General features: G+C 42.2%; 1 long non-coding RNA gene across 1 annotated transcript in view; it reads left to right on the top strand.

The window, feature by feature from the left end:
- Positions 1 to 19746, top strand: part of LOC127493948 (uncharacterized) — a 48682-nt gene that overhangs the window by 9463 nt on the left and 19473 nt on the right. The window contains exon 2 of the long non-coding RNA XR_007924576.3: positions 13692 to 13739. This is a non-coding gene — a long non-coding RNA (uncharacterized LOC127493948). The remainder of the gene's footprint in view (positions 1 to 13691; positions 13740 to 19746) is intronic.

Genomic DNA, 19746 nt, shown 5'->3' with positions numbered 1-19746 from the left:
GATTAATCAGTTGGGCTCAAATCTAGGATGAAGAGTATGTCAATGTTGTGAGAGACTTGAGGACAGAAGCAAGGTCAGAGCAATGGTGTGTTATAAACTTTGAAGCAGGTGGAACATGCCCATGAGGAAAGGAACGTGGGCAGCTCTAGAATTTGAAGAAGTCCAGAACATGGAATCCCTTCTACAGCCTCCACCAAAATAAGCAGCCCTGCCAACACCTTGAATGATATGAGTAGATGAATGCAGACACATGAATGATAGGAGAATGAAGCCTTTGGGATGCTTGTCAATCAGTATCTATTGTTGCATCTTGGGAAGGGAGGGTTGTCAGCTCTGAATAATATCTCTTCCATGACAACCTCCTGAATGGCATCCTTTCTTAGCAACCTTGGTGGCAGGTCTCTCAGTGGTACCTGTGTCAGACTTTTGACCTAGAGAAACTGTGGCATTACAAATTTGTGTTGTTTTAAGTCACTACACTGTGCTCATATAAGGAGACAATAAGAAATTAATATAGCATCTATGAAGCCACCTAGCTTTCTTTTTGCCTGTTAGCAAGAATGTACAAATATCAGAGGGGAGAGCAGCCATCTCTTGCAGAATGTGCGTGTCTGCATTGCTTCACTGTCCTTCTACTGTGTAGATCTGGGTTTCTCCAAACAACCAAAATGACTGAGATAACCAAAATACATGTAATGGATTTCTGAATGATGACTCTGGGATATAGCAAGACCTGAAAGGCGTTTTTAAATCATCAATTTAAAACTATGATCCTCAGCACTGGTTTAGTGTGGTCTACTCACAAAGAGTATTCTGATTGGGTTCTAATTATTTAAAAAATTTCTATCTGTCAAGTCTCAGAACAACTGCTCCTAATCTATTGCTGAGAAGCCAGACATGACAATCAGTGGCATGTGGATCTGTTTCTCACACACACACACACACACACACACAATGCCTCAGGCACATTTACAAAGTAAAATTAGTAGACTTTTGGTGTCTTCTCAGTTTCCCTCCTGCATCCTTCATTGCCTCAGGGCTATCTTACAACTCCACATGGGGCATGTCATTGAATAAAGCTGATCCTACTATAAAATCTTCCCAGTCTGCCCTCATTTTCTTTTTTTCTCTAAATAACAAAATAGCTAGGACACTGAAGTTCTTTTCTCTAGCAGGTAGGAAATCGTTAGATCAAAGTGATTCACTTTGGGGCCGGCGCTGTGGCTCACTTAGTTAATCCTCCGCCTGCGGCGCCAGCATCCCATATGGGCGCTGGCTTCTAGTCCTGTCCAGCTCTCTGCTGTGGCCCAGGAGGGCAGTGGAGGATGGCCCAAGTGCTTGGGCCCCTGCACCTGCATGGGAGACCAGGAGGAAGCACCTGGCTCCTGGCTTTGGATCGGCGCAGCACCAGCCGTAGTGGTTATTTTGGGGGTGAACCAATGGAAGGAAGACCTTTCTGTCTCTCTCCCTCACCAACTCTGTCAAATAAAAAAAATTAAAAAAAAAAAAAACCTGATTCACTTTAACAGATGATGTCCTTCCTCCCTCCTTCCCTCCCTTCCTCCTTCTCTCTCTCTCTCTCTCTTTCTTTTCTTTTCTTTTCTCTCTCTCTCTCTCTCTCTCTCTATCCATGTCTCTCTTTTGAAAGCTAGAATTATAGAGAGAGGGAGAGACAGAGTGAGATCTTCCATCCACTGGTTCACTTCCCAAGTGGTCACAATGGCCAGGGCTTGAGCAAGGCAGAAGCCAGGAGCCAGGAGCCTCATCTGGGTCTACCATGTGGGTGACAGGGGTCCAAACACTTGGGCCATCTTTTGTTGGCCATTAGCAGGGAGTTGAACTGGAAGTGGAGCAGCTGGGACACAAACCAGTGCCCATATGGTATGCCAGCATTGCAGTCGGCAGCTTTACCTGATGTGCCAAAACACTGGCCCTAGGTGATGGTTTTAATGGGTACAGTGTGGGGCTAGGTAAACTAAACAGAAATGCAATCAGAGAATTAAGCAAGGACTTATTTTTGAAGGATAGGACTTTATTGTTTCTAACATTTATTTTCATGTTATTTAAAAGGCAGAAAGACAAACATATCATCCATCCACTGATTCAGTTCCCAAATGCCCACAATATCTGGGATGACCAACCTGAAGCCAGGAGCTAGGAACTCCATCCAGGTCTTCTACATGGGTGACAGGGATCCAGGTACTTAAGCCACCATCTGCTGCTACTTAAGGTGTGTATAATCAGGAAGCTGGATTGGAAGCAGAGCTGGGACTTGAACTAGGCACTCTGATAAGGGGTGTGGGCTGCCCAAGTGGTGCCTTAACCACTGTGCCAAATGTCCACCCTAAGGGGAGCACTTTAAAGAGCCTGTAGCTCCACCATGCCAGCTTCAAGCATTCCTTGACTATCTACTGATACTCACAATATGGCCATGAAATTTCAGTGCAAAGATGCTGGAGTAAGACAAGACTGAATTCAGCTTCAGAGCTGTGCCTGCAGTTGTGAGTGAGCTTCTAGTTATCATTTGTGAAATAAAAATAATAACAATGATAGCCTCTTAGTTTCATTGTGATGTTGAAGTGATGTCATACATGTCCAGCGAGAGTAAGGACTCAGTAAGTGGAAACTGCCATTTACTGCCTGTCTCAGGCCCTGAGTAAGACATCGTGTGAACCACAGAGAAAAAAAAAAACAACGCAACCCTGGATCGCATGCTCTCTGGCAGCTGTGAACTGGCACCCAGAAAAGCAACAACTCTTATTTTACAAAATTAGTTAACTCATTCAAACTTGGCATTTTCCAAATACATTTTTATTTTTCTCATCAACAACCAAAAACCATTACCTACACCCTCAAGTAGATGTAGGTATTCGCTTGTTGCTTTAGAAACCTCATAGTTCAATGGAGGAAAATCCAAAGCACAAAAGGCATAATTAATTTATAGGACTTCCCCCTCTTTAAATGTAACACACTGAAAAATATATGAGTAACTTAGGAGAGAGTATCTTTAAAAGACATTTCATCGTATAGTAAAAAAATCAATACAAATCTTAGAATATGTCTTTATAGTTTATTTTGGAATTCTGACTTTGGTGTGCTTCTGTTACTGCTATAAAGTAGGGAGATTCTCCTAGGGGAAGGCGAGGCCATCAAGACAATTGGTGAACACCATCAGGTGCTAGTAACTATTATTGGCTTCATCTGTAGATTCACAAAAGCAAACCAAACAAGAAAGTCTCCTCCATTTTTATTTTAGAATTAAAAAAGAGGGGCTGGCATTTGGTGCAGCAGTTGTGTTGCAGCTTGGGACACCCACATCCTGTATCAGAGTCCTGGTTCCTCTGCTTCTCAACAGCCTTCTTGCTAATAGGCATCCTGGGAGGCAGCAGGTGATGGCTCAAGTACTTGGGTCCCTGCCACCCATGTGCCACCCATGTGCAGGCATTAGGACGGTGAATCAAGGGATGAAAGATACTTCTCTCTGTCTCCTGCCCTGCCTTTCAAAGAAATTAAATACACACACGAATAAGAGAGTCTCTAAGGACAGAAAAGGGATTTTAAAAGAATAAGAATTATAAAATCTAAAATATGATCTGAAACATAAGACAAGATGGAACAATCAAAAAAAGAGTCCTCTTAAGAAATTAAGAAAATAATAGAGATTTTTCTTTAAGATTTGTTTTGTTGATTTGAAAGGCAAATTTACAGAGAGAGAGAAGGAGAAGGAGAAGGAGAAGGAGAAGGAGAAGGAGAAGGAGAAGGAGAAGGAGAAGGAGAAGGAGAAGGAGAAGGAGAAGGAGAAGGAGAAGGAGAAGGAGAAGGAGAAGGAGAAGGAGAAGGAGAAGGAGAAGGAGGAGAAGGGAGAGAGTCTTCCATCCATAGGTTTACTCCCCAGATGGTTGCAATGCCCGGGGCTGGGCCACACAGAAGTCAGGAGCCAGGAGCTCCTCCCAGGTTTCCTTTGTGGGTACTGGGCCCAAACATTTGGGACATCTTCTGCTGATTTCCTATGTGCATTGGAAGGGAAGTGGATAAAAAGTGGAGCAGATAGGACATGAATTGGTGCCCATATGGGATGCTGGTGTCACAGGCAGTGGCTTTATCCCATACATCACAATGCCCACCTCTCAGAGATGTTTTTTGACAGTTAACTTTCCAAGCCTGATTATAATAAAAGCTAGTTTTCTTTGTAAGAGATACTGCTCAGAATCAATTACCTTCCTTGTCAGGATGCAACGGTAGTGATAGACCAGCACGCCAAAAGTTTCATTACTCTGGCTGGTTAACAGCTGCTCCTCCTAGAAGCCAGTTTCAGGAAGAGTTGTACTACTCAGAGGTGGTGCAACACACTTGAAGGAAGGAAGTGGATAAGCCAGTTCCTTGTGCCCGCAATTCCAGCAGGGACTCTATGTCTGAGTGCTATAAGTCTACTTTTTTTTTTTTTTAAGATTTATTTATTTATTTGAGACTCAGAGTTACACAGATAGAAGAGAGGCAGAGAGAGAGAGAGAGAGGTCTTCCATCTGCTGGTTCACTCCCCAGTTAAGCCAGGAGCCAGGAGCTTCTTCTGGGTCTCCCACGCGGGTACAAGGGCCCAAGGACTTGAGCCATCTTCTACTGCTTTCCCAGGCCATAGCAGAGAGCTGGATGGGAAGTAGAGCAGCTGGGTCTTGAACCGGCGCCCATATGGGATGCTGGCACTGCAGGTGGTGGCTTTACTGCAAGCCACTGTGCCAGCCCCATAAGTCTACTTAATAATATACATTTCTAGAGACTTTTGAAACTGTATAGAGAAATGTAGTAGAATTACTCCAATTAAATCTGTATAACAAAGCTATAGAACATCAGGACAGTACTTCCTATAGGAAGTCAGTCATATTTGATATTTGCTAGCACAGTCAACCAAGTACTTGAATACTGTGTAAAAGTCTCATGTAATACTGTTATTTAAATTGATAACACTTCTTTGGGTAGAATTTGAATAAACGCCCCTTGTGACATGAAAGGATACATCTAGCTCCTAGAGCATCTACTTTCTGTTGAAGGAAAGGTACGCACTCATAGATTTAAAGGTGATCAATACTTCCTGGGACAAAAAAGTCTATTACCTTCCCAAATTAATTATGACTAATTTGTACAGAAGAGCATAATTTTTCCAGGTGCAACATTGTTAAATTACCTAGTATGGTATCTGAAACATGGTAGATGCTCAATTAATGGTAACTCTATTATCATCTAGAAATACTATTTGAATGTGAGCTATAAAAACCTAAAGATAAATGGCTTAAAAATCACATTAGGTTTTTCCTCAAGTAAGGTGGAGTCCAGAGCAGGCTGCTCAGAGTGGGTGTGTTGACTCCATCATAGCATCCACATCTTAGAACACTGATAGTTCCTGCGTTGCCATTCTCTGCTGAATAGAGGACACCCTCAGAGTCACCTAATGTTCACAAAGTGGCTGCCATGACACCCATCACATACAGGTAGAGAGAAGGAAAAACAGTTGGCTGTGCAAAATGGTGAATGTCAGTAGAATCTATGCCATTTTAACTTTTTTAAAAGTTTTTATTTATTTATTTATTTTTTATTTTTTGACAGGCAGAGTGGACAGTGAGAGAGAGAGACAGAGAGAAAGATTTTCCTTTTGCCGTTGGTTCACCCTCCAATGGCTGCCGCGGCCGGCACGCTGCGGCTGGTGCACCATGCTGATCCGATGGCAGGAGCCAGGTACTTATCCTGGTCTCCCATGGGGTGCAGGGCCCAAGTACTTGGGCCATCCTCCACTGCACTCCCTGGCCACAGCAGAGAGCTGGCCTGGAAGAGGGGCAACCGGGACAGAATCCGGAGCCCCGACCGGGACTAGAACCCGGGGTGCCGGCGCCGCAAGGCGGAGGATTAGCCTAGTGAGCTGTGGCGCCGGCCCATTTTAACTTTTATTCACTTATTTTATTTGAGGAGCAGAGAGGGAGACACAGAGGCCTTCTATCTGCTGGTTCAATTCCCAGATGACAGAGAGCTGGGAACACAATCCAGGTTTCTCACATGGGTGACAGGGACCCAACCACTAGAACCATCTCCTGCTGCTTCCCAGGGTGTGCCTTCACAGGAAGCTGGATTAGGGACAGGAACCAGGACTCAAACTCACAGCCTCTGATGTGGGGCACAGTCATACCACACAGTGTCTTAATCACTATGTCAAATGCCTGCCCAATGCCATTTTTTAAAAAATTTATTTGAAAGTCAGATTTATACAGGGGGAGAGAGAGAGAGAGAGAGAGAGAGAGGTCTTCCATCTGCTGGTTCACTCCCCAGTTGGCCACAATGGTCGGAGCTGCGTCCATCTGAAGCCAGGAGCCTGCAGCTTCTTCCAGGTCTCCCACACAGGTGCAGGGGCCCAAGGACTTAGGCTGTCCTCCACTATGTTCCCAGGCCATAGCAGAGTGCTGGATTGGAAGCGGAGCAGCTGGGCCGGAACTGGTGTGCATATGGGATGCTGGTACTGCAGCAGAGGATTTACCCGCTATGCCACAGCACCAACTCCTGCCCAATGCCATTTTAAAGAAGGTTTTCCAGAAACCTATCTAGTAACTTTTGCTCCGATTTCACTGGCCTGAGCTCAGTCATACACCTTCCCTTTTCTTTAGCAAAATGAAGTTGCTCTTGTTAAGAAAGAAGGCAAATTGCATTTGAGTGAAAAACCAGCAGTTTTTTCCACTGTGATTGATTTGGAAGTCTAAAAATAAACTAGTTTTTCTTCATTGGCTTACTTTTCTATGTGACTGTTATATTTTCCCTTCATTAATGAGCTGGAGTCTTCTATACCAGCTTGCAATAGCCAATGGAGAAATTTTCAAGAACTTTGCAAACCAGAAATTAAACCCAACCATTATTTTTCTTTAAGATTTTTATTTATTTATTTGAAAGGCAGAGTTAAAGACAGGCAGAGGCAGAGAGAGAGAAATCTTCCATTTCACTCCCCAAATGGCCACAACTGCAGGAGCTAGGCCTATCTGAAACCAGGATCCAGGAGTTTCTTCCAGGACTTGGGCCATCTTCTACTGCTTTTCCAGGCCATAGCAGAGAGCTGGATTGTAGGGACAGCCAGGGCTTGAACCGACTCCTATATAGGATGCTGGCACTGCAGACAGAGGCTTAGCCCACTATGCCAGAGTGCTAGCCCTAACCCAGCCATTATTTAAACATTAAATGATAAGTGGGGCTGGCGCTGTGGCACAGTGGGTTAACACCCTGGCCTGAAGTGCCGGCATCCCATTTGGGTGCCGGTTCAAGACCTGGCTGCTCCTCTTCCGATCCAGCTCTCTGCTGTGGCCTAGAAAAGCAGTAGAAGATGGCCCAAGTCCTTGGGCCCCTGCACTGGCGTGGGAGACCAGGAAGAAGCTGTTGGCTCCTGGCTTCGGATCAGTGCAGCTCTGGCCATTGCAGCCAACTGAGGAGTGAACCAGCGGATGGAAGATCTCTCTCTCTCTCTCTCTCTCTCTCTCTCTCTCTGCCTCTCTTCTCTCTGTGTAACTCTGAATTTCAAGTAAACAAATAAATCTTTAAAAAATAAATAATATAAGCAAAATTAAACAAATTATGTTGAAAACAAAGACAGTAAGTCGGTAAGGTAGATAATTTCCTAATTATTTTACAATTTTCTTTGCTGTTGAGGTTATATATATTTATTGTACCATACAGCGAAAATACCACATAACGGAAACCTATACAAGGGTACAAAGATCATGAAAAATGCAATTAAACGATAAATTTTTCTTGGTGCACGGTATTTGAAATCAATACATAGTGTTTTTTCTTTAATAACATACATTTCCCTTAAGCTTCTGAAGACCCCCTTGTTTGCCTGGATTTAAAAAATGTTTGCACCAAAATAAATTCAAGCTTGAATTCCATTTCCCTTGGGCATTTGGAAGTACTCTCTCAGGGGATGGGAATATTTTTTTTCTGCCAAAAGCCATTTGGATATCTAGAACATCATTTGCAGGCCATACACTATTATCAAATTAAACATTAGCCTGCTATAGATTTGTTGAATTGCAAGCCCTTCCAATGGTTCCCTCGTCAGGACCAGAACAAATGATTTCTTGGGACTGGAAGTTCCCCACCCCTGCCTCATATAATGGTGTTTATTGTGCATCTCTTTCCAATTCTTCATTCAGTGGCATCATTTTGGCAACTTAAAACTGGTCATGGAAAGATTACTTATCCTTCAGAAGTTGACACACATTGAGATGTGAAGGCTTTTTCCTTGGGAAATAGGTTTAAAACATTTATCGGAATAGTTGTGCCTTCTCACATTTGCAAAATTTTTAAAATAGTTTGCTGTATTAATGTCAGCCAATATAGAGCTCAGGGTAGGAACACATTCAATGTGTTGCACTAAAATGATAATTGCATCTAGAAAGTTAACCAGTGAACACAGCAGAAAAGGCATGAACTTATTCTTCCTCTGTTTATACCTTGCAATGACTCTCCTGGGACCACTGCCACCAGCAGCCAGCTATGTCAGCTCTGAGCTAAAGAAATGATTTTTCTGTGACTAACCCCTTCAGGATATAGGCAAGGAAAGGAGCTACTACATGCTTTCCCCTAAGGACTAATAAGTTTGCTTTGAGTTCCAAGCACTCCTCAGGAAAAAGACACTTTCAGAAGGGAAAAAAAATGTTGCAGTGATTCACTGATTGTCACTCTTTGGAGGGTAAAAAAATGAGACATTTTGGGGGAAGTAAAAGTGCAATATTACACAGAGAATAAATGATACAATGTAGTGGGCATCACTTGAAAGGGTACTTTGCTATTTCCTTTCTTTTTCTGGCACCTGAATTGAATCTATTGAATTAAAGCTAATTTTGCGATTTCACATTGAGTACATTCTCCTTTGCTACCTGCAGTTAAGTGAACCTTCTGCCACACTGTCTGTGGTTTGAGATGATGCTAGGAGTTCAACAAAGTACCCCTTGGTGAGGGTGTTGAGAAGCGAGCAATCTTCACCTTGGAGGGGCGTGCATTCAGTGTGACCCATGAATGAAGACAAGACAACACTAATTAGCATTGTAATGTGTACTGTCTCTGATCCAGTAATTCTCCCTTTGGGAATGTTATATAGACATACTTGTATATATGCAAAATGAACAACTATATGCCAATTTGTTCTTCTGTAACATTCTTGCATGATAAGAAATACTTAGAAGAACAAACTCAAAATTCATCAATGAGGAGAGGTTAGATAAGTTATGATTTGTTTTTACAATGAAGTATTACGTAGCCATATAAATAATCTTAGGAACTAAAAAGTGAAAAATGGAAACATGAGTCGGAACAGTATGTATCATATACCTTTAATATAAAATAAGAGAAGATATAAACCTATATTTGTATCTTCTTGCATATGCATTATTCTGGAAGGATTCATAGAATCTGAGAATAGAGACTTCTATGTGGGAGAGAGAGGTTCTGGCAAGATGAGGGGCACAGCTGAAAGGAATGGAGCATTGTTTTTTTTTTTTTATTTTTAGCTCTAACAGTTTTCATTTTTTTTTTGAGTCATATGAATGCAGTACTTAAAAAAAAAAAAACCCTTCAGGGGGCCAGCGTTGTAGTGCAGCAGGTTAAAGCCCTGACATGAAGCGCCGGCATCCCATATGGGCACCGGTTCCAGTCCCGGCTGCTCCTCTTCCCATCCAGCTCTCTGTTATAGCTTGGGATAGAAGTAGAAGATGATGGCCCAAATCCTTGGGTGTGGGGAGCAACTCGGACTAGACTAAGTTACTGAAATTAAGACTTATTCTATGCATCTGCTCTCCCACAATATGGCGCTGGGAGAGGAGTAAACAACTTCTACACAGCTGCCTCCAGTTCGACCAATAACCTGCTCCTGATTGGAGGAGAGCAGCATACTCTGTGTGTGGGTAGCAGAGTTGGGATTGGGGGAAGAGGACTATAAAGGAGGAGAGAGACAACATGCACCAGGGAACATCTAAGGGGAACATCCGGATAACATCTGAGCAGCCCCCGAGATAGCTGGCCTGTGGTGTGCCGCTCCCCCGCGGAAGTGGGGAAAGTAGCAGGGGGAGCCGCCCTTCCACGGAGGTGGGAGGGATCGGCAGCCAACCCGGATAGGACCAGCAGCAAACCGGGGAAGGGCCGAGCAGACGAAAGAACAACGCAGGGTCTAGTGTCGTTCCTCCACGAAGAGGGGGAATGACACTTGGGCCCCTGCACCTGCGTGGGAAACCTGGAAGAGGCTCCTGGCTCCTGGCTTTGGATCGGCACAGCTCTGGCTGTTGCAGCCAACTGGGGAGTGAACCAGCAGATGGAAGACCTCTCTCTCTCTGTCTCTACCTCTCTCTGTAACTCTTTCAAATAAATAAAATAAATCTTTTAAAAAAAATTAATGTCATCACTGGCGACTGTTTCTTGAATATTTAAAAACAAAAAAAACCCCTTCAACCTATACACTTAGCTTGCAATACTTAGAGAGAAATTTGCCTTCAATTAATAGAGACATAATTTAGTGCAATCTGATAAGTTCTGACTGTGAGAAGGCTCCTTCACTCAAAGACTGAAGGGAGGAGAGTTTAGGGAAGGGACCACATGCAGATAGGTGCAGATTTATGGGAAACCACACAGGAGAGTGAGGCATCTAGGAATAAGGAAGAGCAGGTTGTCAGAACCCCAACAAGTTCACAAGGGTAAACGGGGTGGAGCCCTCACCGGTGTTGCAGGGACAGGAGCTCTGCACTACAGAGGGCAGCAGTGCCAGGAGCAACATGGCAGTGAGGGGCAGAGAGAATGCACATCCCAACGTTGCTGTCCTGCTACCCTTCATCCTGCCCTGTGCCAAACAGCAACCGGAAAGCAAGGAAACCTGGCGTTTGCCCTCTAGTGGCCATGTTCCTGAGGGACAAAAGAAGCTGAGAAGGTGGAGAATGGATCTGGCAACAAATGGAAAATGACCAGAGCAGGATATTAGGGTGGCAACTGACACCCTAGCCATCTGTTTATGTCCATACGTGTTGGTATGTGCCATATCAGGGTGAAAGATGGCTCTAGATATTGATTCTATTTTTATGTCTTAACATCAGGCTAGGCCCATTAACCTAAATCCTGTGAGACCAAATTCAAAGTTTTGCATACTCAGTTGCTTTAAACATAACCCAACTAAGCCTACCTTTAGTCACTTTAAGATTGCAGAGGATGGATGTTTTCCCTAGTAGTGAACCCACATCCCTTATTCCTTATTGGAGTGCTTGGATCAAGTCTCACCACTGGCTCCTGATTCCAGTTTCCTGCTAATTCAGATCCTGGGAGGCATTGGTGATGGATCAAGTAGTTGGGAACCTGCCACCCATGTAGGAGATATAGGCTGAATTCCTAGTCCCAGATTTTGTCCTGCTACAGCCTTGGCCATTGTGGGTATTTGGGGAGTGAACTAGCAGTCAGGAGTAAATCAGCAGATGGAAGATCTGTCTGGCTGTCTCTTAAGTAAATTAATCAAGAAGTAAGTAAATAAAAGCTTCCTGCTTTGTATACCATGCACAATTATATCCAACATCTACCAGCCGTAGATAACATGAACCCTGGGGGTATAAAAGACTCCAGACCCACGTTGCTCCCTAGAATTGTCTGACCCAGATGCTCTCCAAGATTCCCTTGCCACTTCTTTTTCAGTGACCACCTCCTGTTATTTCTAGTTGGTCTTCTGTTGTGGACTTCCCCTCAGCCTTGTCAAAGTGCCAATCAACACAGCTCCTTATATGCTACTGCCACCTTGTGGTCATGTGTTACTCCTTGGTCAGGACCTAAACCCTTTAAGTCAACGCAATATGTGCACCATGGAATTAATTCATTTAATGTAAGTAAGTAGCTGGTATTCACAAAAAGTTTTATAGATTATTCCATTTAGTTTTTAAAACAATCTTGTAGACTAAATTCTATTATTCCCACTCAGAACTTAAATGGCTGGTCAAACATCTGAAAGCCAAAGTGAAACCAGGGTTCAAAGTCATGCATGCCTCTGACTTCAAAGCTTAACCTTTCCTCTACACTGTATAAGAGTACTTCAAAAAGTTTGTGAAAGAGAAATGGAATTTTTTGGGGGGGGGGAGGCCAGCACCATGGCTTACTTGGTTAATCCTCTGCCTGCGGTGCCAGCATCCCATATGGGTGCCTGGTTCTAGTCCTGGTTGCCCCTCTTCCAGTCCAGCTCTCTGCTGTGGCCCAGGAAGGCAGTGGAGGATGGCCCAAGTGCTTGGGCCATGCACCCACATGGAGACCAGGAAGAAGCACCTGGCTTCTGGCTTTGGATCGGCGCAGCGCCAGCTGTAGCAGCCATTTGGGGAGTGAACCAACGGAAGGAAGACCTTTCTCTCTGTCTCTCTCTCTCTCACTGGCTACAACCCTACCTGTCAAATAAAAAAAAATAGAAGATACTTTTTTTGGTGCAAAAAATTTGAAATTCTTGCATATTTTTTTCGTAATTTGCATTTCCGTGAACTTTTTGGAGACAATACACAAGACTCTTCTCCAATCCTCTGGTCTCTTTCATTTCCCCTGTTCCTAACACTGCTGTTGGGGGCACAGTGCTTATCACATTCTGCTTTTTGTTTAGGGGGAACAATAAGATGATATCCTTAGAGGTTCATCTGACGCTCAAAGGTTGATTGCAAAATCAGCCTAAAGACTTTTTGGATTTAGCCAAGTAATATTAGCTTTTTAACTTTTAAAAAATATTTATTTATTTAAAAGGATGAGCATCGGTGAGAGAGAGAGAGTGAGAGAGAGAGAGAAATCCTCCATCAGATGGTTCATTCTCTAAGTGCCCACAACAGGCAACAGGTAGGGTTGGGCCATGCCAAAGCCAGGAGCCAGGAATTCTATTATCCTGGTTTCCCACAAGGGTAGCAGGGTCCAAGCACTTTGGGCAATCATCTACTGCCTTCCCAGGTGCATTAGCAGACAAATAACACTAGACAAATAACTCTGCGGTCCTAGATTACAACAGAGAACACCTGATAGAAGTAAAATACTTTCTGCAGAGACGTTCAGTCATCAAAGACCTCCCTGAATTCCCACTTACTGAATGGCTTCTAGATGTTCAATCTAAATTCACCATCCAAAGTTATAAAACATATGAGGAACAAGGTTTTAATGAGCAAGGACCAGTAAAAGCAATAAAAGCCACATTTTATACTTAAGGGTCTTGGTTATCCAAATGATTTGGATATAGAATTACACACACAATTGTTATATAGAAAATAATGATTTTAAGAATTATCAAGTCATTTTTTTTGTTGTTGTTGAGCATGGTGTTCCAATTCTTGATTTGTTGCAGTCGGCATGAGGAAAAGATTTTGTCATTTGCTCTTTCGGTGAATAATTGGAATTTGCCTTTTTAACACCACAAGTGGGGAGTGAAACTAAAAAAAAAAAAACGAAACAAAAAAACACCAAAAAACCCGTTCTTAAAGCAAATAGAAGTCTTGTTTAAAACTGGAAATTAAAATAGTAACCCACAGACATAATCAGAATTTGAGAAAAAAAATAGAGCCTTTAACCTGGTTTCATGGTTTGTCCTTATTTCTTCTGTTTGTAAAATGAAAAATTTAAACCAGACCATTAGGGAAAAAGAAAATGCTTTTTCACTTCTCTCACTTGTGTGTTTTCTTTGGCAGGCCTGAAAAAGCAAGGATTGTTACTTCTGAGAACTCTTTTTCATGGTGGTAAGTTGCTAGGTTTCCAACTAAAAACAGATAAACCTGAATCTAGCAAGCTAATACAGAATGAGCTCAGAAATACATGTTAAATAAAAAACAAACAAACAAACAAAAAAACCCAACAAACCTGACCATGCAAAACAGTGTGTAAATGTTCCATTTGTTTAAAAAAAGTGTCATCTTGTACTTATTTGTTGTATACAAATGGACTGTTCTTGCAGGAATATGCAAAAAACTCGTAATAGTATTTGGGGAGAAGTTGTAACTGAATTTGGATATCTGAGGATGGAGGAAAACATCATTTAAACCTTATATTGGTTTATTTTGTTGTTTCTGTTAGAACCTGGTAATGAAAAAGTAGAAAATTTCCTCAATAACAGACACTACCCTCAATGTTTGGTTTTGCTTTGTTTATCATATATTGTTTATCATATATTTCGTATTTGATCTGAAATATATATTTCATATATGATATCATATATTGATACCAGATCAATATCGTATCTAGCTTGTTGAGTGTATTGCACAACTGAACTATGTCTGCTTCGGTGGAATCCTGCTTCCACAGTTTTTTAGCTCAATGAGTTTGGGCAAATCTCTACGCCTCAGTTTCTTCTATTTAATGGTCAAAATAATGAAGCTATGTTGAGAATTAAATAAGCTCATCCATGTAAGGTGCTTTATATAGCATCTGACACATGGAATGGGTTAAATGTGAGTGATATTGAGACTTCACTCTTGCTGTTCATTTTCTAGTTCTTGTATTTCAAACACAAGCATGAGTCTGTGCTTGAAACCTCAAAACAGTCACTGAAGAGAAGAGAAAGTGTTAAGATAGTATCGGACATGACTATTTGACAACTGTCACATATTCATATTTAAAGGTTTTGTCAGGCATATTTTGAAGATTATGACAAAACCATGCTGAAATATCAGAATGGGATCAATTTTGTTGCCTTATGGAAGTGTTTGGCCTTCAAGCTATATGCCATCTGATGAACACCTGCACAGACAAATTATATTTCACAGTTTGTCAAATATTTTACATGAGTATTAGGAAGTGCATCTTGTGGACAAGAAAATAAAATATGTACTTTGTTTATGAAATCATATTGTTATTCCATCTGAAATTATAAGTGAATGAAATCCTTCAATAATAACAGCTGAGAGAAGGTTCAGTTTCCAGAGAATTCCAATTTACTCTTTTACAATGAAAAATATGATTAATTATCAAACAGACCAACACACCAGATTTCATAGATGACCATAATTTCTTCCCGGAAGTCTAATATTTGCAGCCAAATTCTAAGAAAATGTTCAGCTTGCAAAGTACAGCTTCTGAAGCCAGAAAACTGGGTGATTTTTAGGTTTATTTCCTTAGAAATATACATTGCCTCTCTGAGCATTCATGACAGCTAGAGATCAAATTTAATTCTGCAAATGTAGCTAAATTTTTAAAATATTTATTTTATTTGAAAGGCAAAGACACAGAGAACGAGGGAGAGAGAGAGAGAGGGAGAGGGAGAGAGAGGGAGAGAGGGAGAGAGAGAGGGAGAGAAAGAGAGAGAGAGGGAGAGAGGGAGAGAGAGAGAAATCTTCCATCCACTGAGTTCATTCCCCAAATGGCTGCAATGGCAGAGACTATGGCATGTTGAAGCCATGAGCCCAGAAATCCATCCAGGTCTCCCACATGGGAAGCAGGGACCCACACACTTGGGGGCATCTTCTGCTGTTTTCCCAGGATCTTTAATAGGTAGCTGGATTGGAAGCTGAACATCTGGAACTTGAACTGGGTTCCAATATGGGATGCCAGTGTTGCAAACAGTGGCTTAATCCACTGCACCACAACAGCAGCCCCAAATATAATTAATTTGTTGTTGTTCTGCCATTTGGCTTTAATTAAAAATTGCTTCTTTTACATGTGTTTATGATATTTACATTGCCTCGGGTTAGAAATCCTGATGCGCTTCCTATCATTAACCAAACTATCTGTATCGATGTTTTAATAATTTACTCATTTTGTAGATGCTGTACTACTTTACCATTGCTGCACAATCTCAGTGGCTGAAAACACAAATTTAACTAATAGGTGCTGTGCTGCAGGAATAAAGCCATGAGTTAGCAGGATCTTCAGCTCAGGGTTTCACCAGCTTGAGGACAAGACATCTGATGGAGCTACAACCTCATCTGAGGCTCAGGGAGATCCTCTTTCAAGTTCACTGGTTGTGAACTTGATTCTCTTTCGAGCTCCTTCGGTTGCAGAGCTGAGTCCCTCAGCTCTTCAAGGCCTGCTGTTCCTTGCCACAAGATGCAATTCTCTCCACAAGATGTAATTTGCTTCTTTGAGACACGAGGAATGCATTTGTTGCAGCCTGAAATCTCTCTCTCCCATCCATGGTAAGAGAGTCTATCTTGCGTGGTCTAAACCAGGGACCTTACACCCAGATGGGGGCTACCCACACTCAAAGGGAGGAGGCCATACAGGGGCCCTTCTGCAATCCTGCTTGCTATTTACAGCTTATTAGGAGAGTGAGAAGTCAGGAGGAGGTATTTCACTTGAGCTTTGGATGCACTGAAGCAAAGTATTAACCTCAATTCAGGTGCGTCCAGCTGCTGCTGATCCCAAGTTTTTCCTCCTGGTGGTAGCATCATGGCCTCACCATGGTGGTAAAATTGTATTTGCAGAATCCTGTTGATCAGTTTAAATAAGGGATAAGATAATGATGAGGGGACCCAGGATTATGCTGCTATGGTGGGGAGGGGAGAGGAATAGCTGATTGTCTACATGAATTATTTTTTTAAACAGGATTCAGATTAATAAATTGGTGCAATTGTAAGTGAATTATACTAAGAATCATCAGTTGAGTGCCCTCATATCAGGTGCTCTCTGATATGAGGAAAACAAGGCTCCATGAGAATAATGAGTAAATATTAAGAAGTTGAAAAGTTATAGATGTCTATTTATTGCTGAATACCTTCAGCTGTTCATCTCAGAGTTAGTTTTTTTTTTTCTCTAATCTAGTTCCTTTTGGGTACAAAGGGTACACAAAGGGTACATTCTTGAAATTCTTTTTTTTTTTTTTTTTTTTTTTAGTGACAGGCAGAGTGGACAGTGAGAGAGAGAGACAGAGAGAAAGGTCTTCCTTTTGCCATTGGTTCACCCTCCAATGCTCCAATGGCTGCCGCGGCCGGCACGCTGCGGCTGGCACACCGCGCTGATCCGATGGCAGGAGCCAGGTACCCATCCTGGTCTCCCATGGGGTGCAGGGCCCAAGCACTTGGGCCATCCTCCACTGCACTCCCGAACCACAGCAGAGAGCTGGCCTGGAAGAGGGGCAACCGGGACAGAATCCGGCGCCCCGACCGGGACTAGAACCCAGTGTGCCGGTGCCGCAAGGTGGAGGATTAGCCTATTGAGCCGCGGCGCCGACCACATTCTTGAAATTCTACGTGGTTGTTGAAACTAGAAGCCCCAGAAGTTCTCATTCAGTTTCTCCACTAGCATTTAGTGAGGCCCTACTGTGTGTCTAGCACTATCTAACCTCAGAGTATCTGATGTTGGACAAGATAGACATGGATTCCACCTTCCAGAATAAAAGATAGAACCTGAGATATAAATCCTTATGGTATTAAATAAAAATATACTTGTGTTATTAATGTTATCAAAAGCAATTAGAAGTATTAGTAATGCCATACTATATTCAATATAATAAATATGCTTGGATTTCTGATATAGCCACAGTGGACCTAAATACATTTTTCCTGACTATAATAGATATGACATATTTTCCCCCAGTTATTATAAAGAAAGTAGTCACAGACTGTGTAAGTGTGTGTTTTGGTATGAGAAACCATAACTGAACCGGTGAAAATTTAGCACTAACCATCAGAGAATTGAAAACAGGTAAACTTTGAATTATAAACTTGAATTGTTATTATGCAATGCATACTTTGGGTGGAGTAAGATTATACAGCTGCTATTGCATGTGTTCAGGGCATGAACAGAAAGGGCTGGTAAATATACAAGCAAATAGGTAGATAAATAACAAGGAAGAGTAAAAGCAGGAGAGAGGAGATTGAGGGGAAGAGATAGAGATAATTTAGCTTCAAATAATTTATTCAGAATATTGCAAGCAGAAAATATAGGGGCAAAACCCAAATTTTATTATCTATGTATGTTTATCAAATGTTTTCAGTGATGTAGAGCTTCTCAAAACCTTAACACAGTTGGCTCATTTGGATAGAAGATTTTTTGAAGCGAAATGATGCATAATCTTTCTGCAGTACAGAAATAATATTAAAAGTAAACTTAGGGCCGGCACCACGGCTCACTAGGCTAATCCTCCGCCTTGTGGCGCCAGCACACCGGGTTCTAGTCCCGGTCGGGGCACCGGATTCTGTCCCGGTTGCCCCTCTTCCAGGCCAGCTCTCCGCTGTGGCCAGGGAGTGCAGTGGAGGATGGCCCAAGTGCTTGGGCCCTGCACCCCATGGGAGACCAGGATGGGTACCTGGCTCCTGCCATCGGATCAGCGCGGTGCGCTGGCCGCAGCACGCCGGCCGCGGCAGCCATTGGAAGGTGAACCAATGGCAAAAGGAAGACCTTTTTCTCTGTCTCTCTCTCTCACTGTCCACTCTGCCTGTCAAAAAAAAAAAAAAAAAAAAAAAAAGGTAAACTTAGTTTCCCCTATGATTTACAGAGGGACAACTATTGCCACCTAATGGTGAAAATGCACATTGCAATAGATTTTTCACATGCCTGCAACTTTTACAGCAGAGTGTCTTATATAAAATGTATCAATTTAATATCCCAATGATATGAAAATAAAATCTGACAGTTATAAATATGGAAACATTAATTAATATAATTGGTGCACTAGTATACAATAAAAAAACTTTCTTTTTTAAAAAAAGATTTATTTATTTATTTGAAAGTCAGAGTTGCACAAAGAGAGGAAAGGCAGAGAGAGAGAGAGAGAGAGAGAGGTCTTCCATCTGCTGCTTTACTGCCCAGATGGCCACAACAGCCGGAGCTGTGCCGATCTGAAGCCAGGAGCCAGGAGCTTCTTCTGGGTCTCCCACATGGGTGCAGGGCCCAAGGACTTGAGCCATCTTCTACTGCTATCTCAGGCCCTAGCAAAGAGCTGGATCGGAAGAGGAGCAGCGGGACTAGAACCGGTGCCCATATGGGATGCTGGCACTTCAGGCCAGGGCATTAACCTGCTGCGCCACAGTGCCAGCCCCCAAACTTTATTTTTCGTGTTAGTATCTGATAATAGTAGTCTGATGAACTTTTTCATGATACTATTTCATTTGTTATAACAAATGCATAACATAACAAAAGCACATTACTTTTATCATTTTGTCTAGGTTCTTAGTTTACATTGCAAATATCTACTAAATATTCAGGATTAATTTCATTGAGTTTACCATGAATTAAAATCTAAATATTTGATAGAATCTTTACAATCTTTTATTCACTTGGTTAAATGTTCCATGAATTTAATTTTATCTATGGAGATATTTAAAATGTCTAGTTAAAACTAATTATTATTATATGATTTCAGATGAATTCCTATAATATCAAAATTACTGTGGTGACTTTATGGGAATGTGATTATCATAACATTCAGGTTATGTGAAGACACAACTCACCTAATGAGATTTGTAGGTTGCTCACATTACTGCACTGTCATATTGCCCACAAATTTTTGAAAGATTTTATTTATTTATTTATTTGAGAGGTATAGTTACAGACAGTGAAAGGGAGAGACAGAGAGAAAGATCTTCCAACCACCGGTTCACTCCCCAAATGGCCACAATGGCCAGAGCTGAGCCCATCCGAAGCCAGGAGGCGGGAGCTTTCTCCAGGTCTCCCACGTGGGTGCAGGGGTCCAAGGACTTGGGCCATCTTCTACTGCTTTCCCAGGCCCTAGCAGAGAGCTGGATCTGAAGAGGGGTAGCAGGGACACGAATTTGCACCCATATGGGATGCTGGCACTGCAGGTAGAGGCTT

The sequence above is a fragment of the Oryctolagus cuniculus genome, chromosome 4 (assembly GCF_051225735.1).
Source record: "Oryctolagus cuniculus isolate XC-2025 breed Fujian yellow rabbit chromosome 4, ASM5122573v1, whole genome shotgun sequence".
Taxonomy (NCBI): domain Eukaryota; kingdom Metazoa; phylum Chordata; class Mammalia; order Lagomorpha; family Leporidae; genus Oryctolagus; species Oryctolagus cuniculus.
The sequence above is the reverse complement of the archived record's forward strand: the minus strand, read 5'-3'. Positions and strand labels throughout refer to the sequence as shown.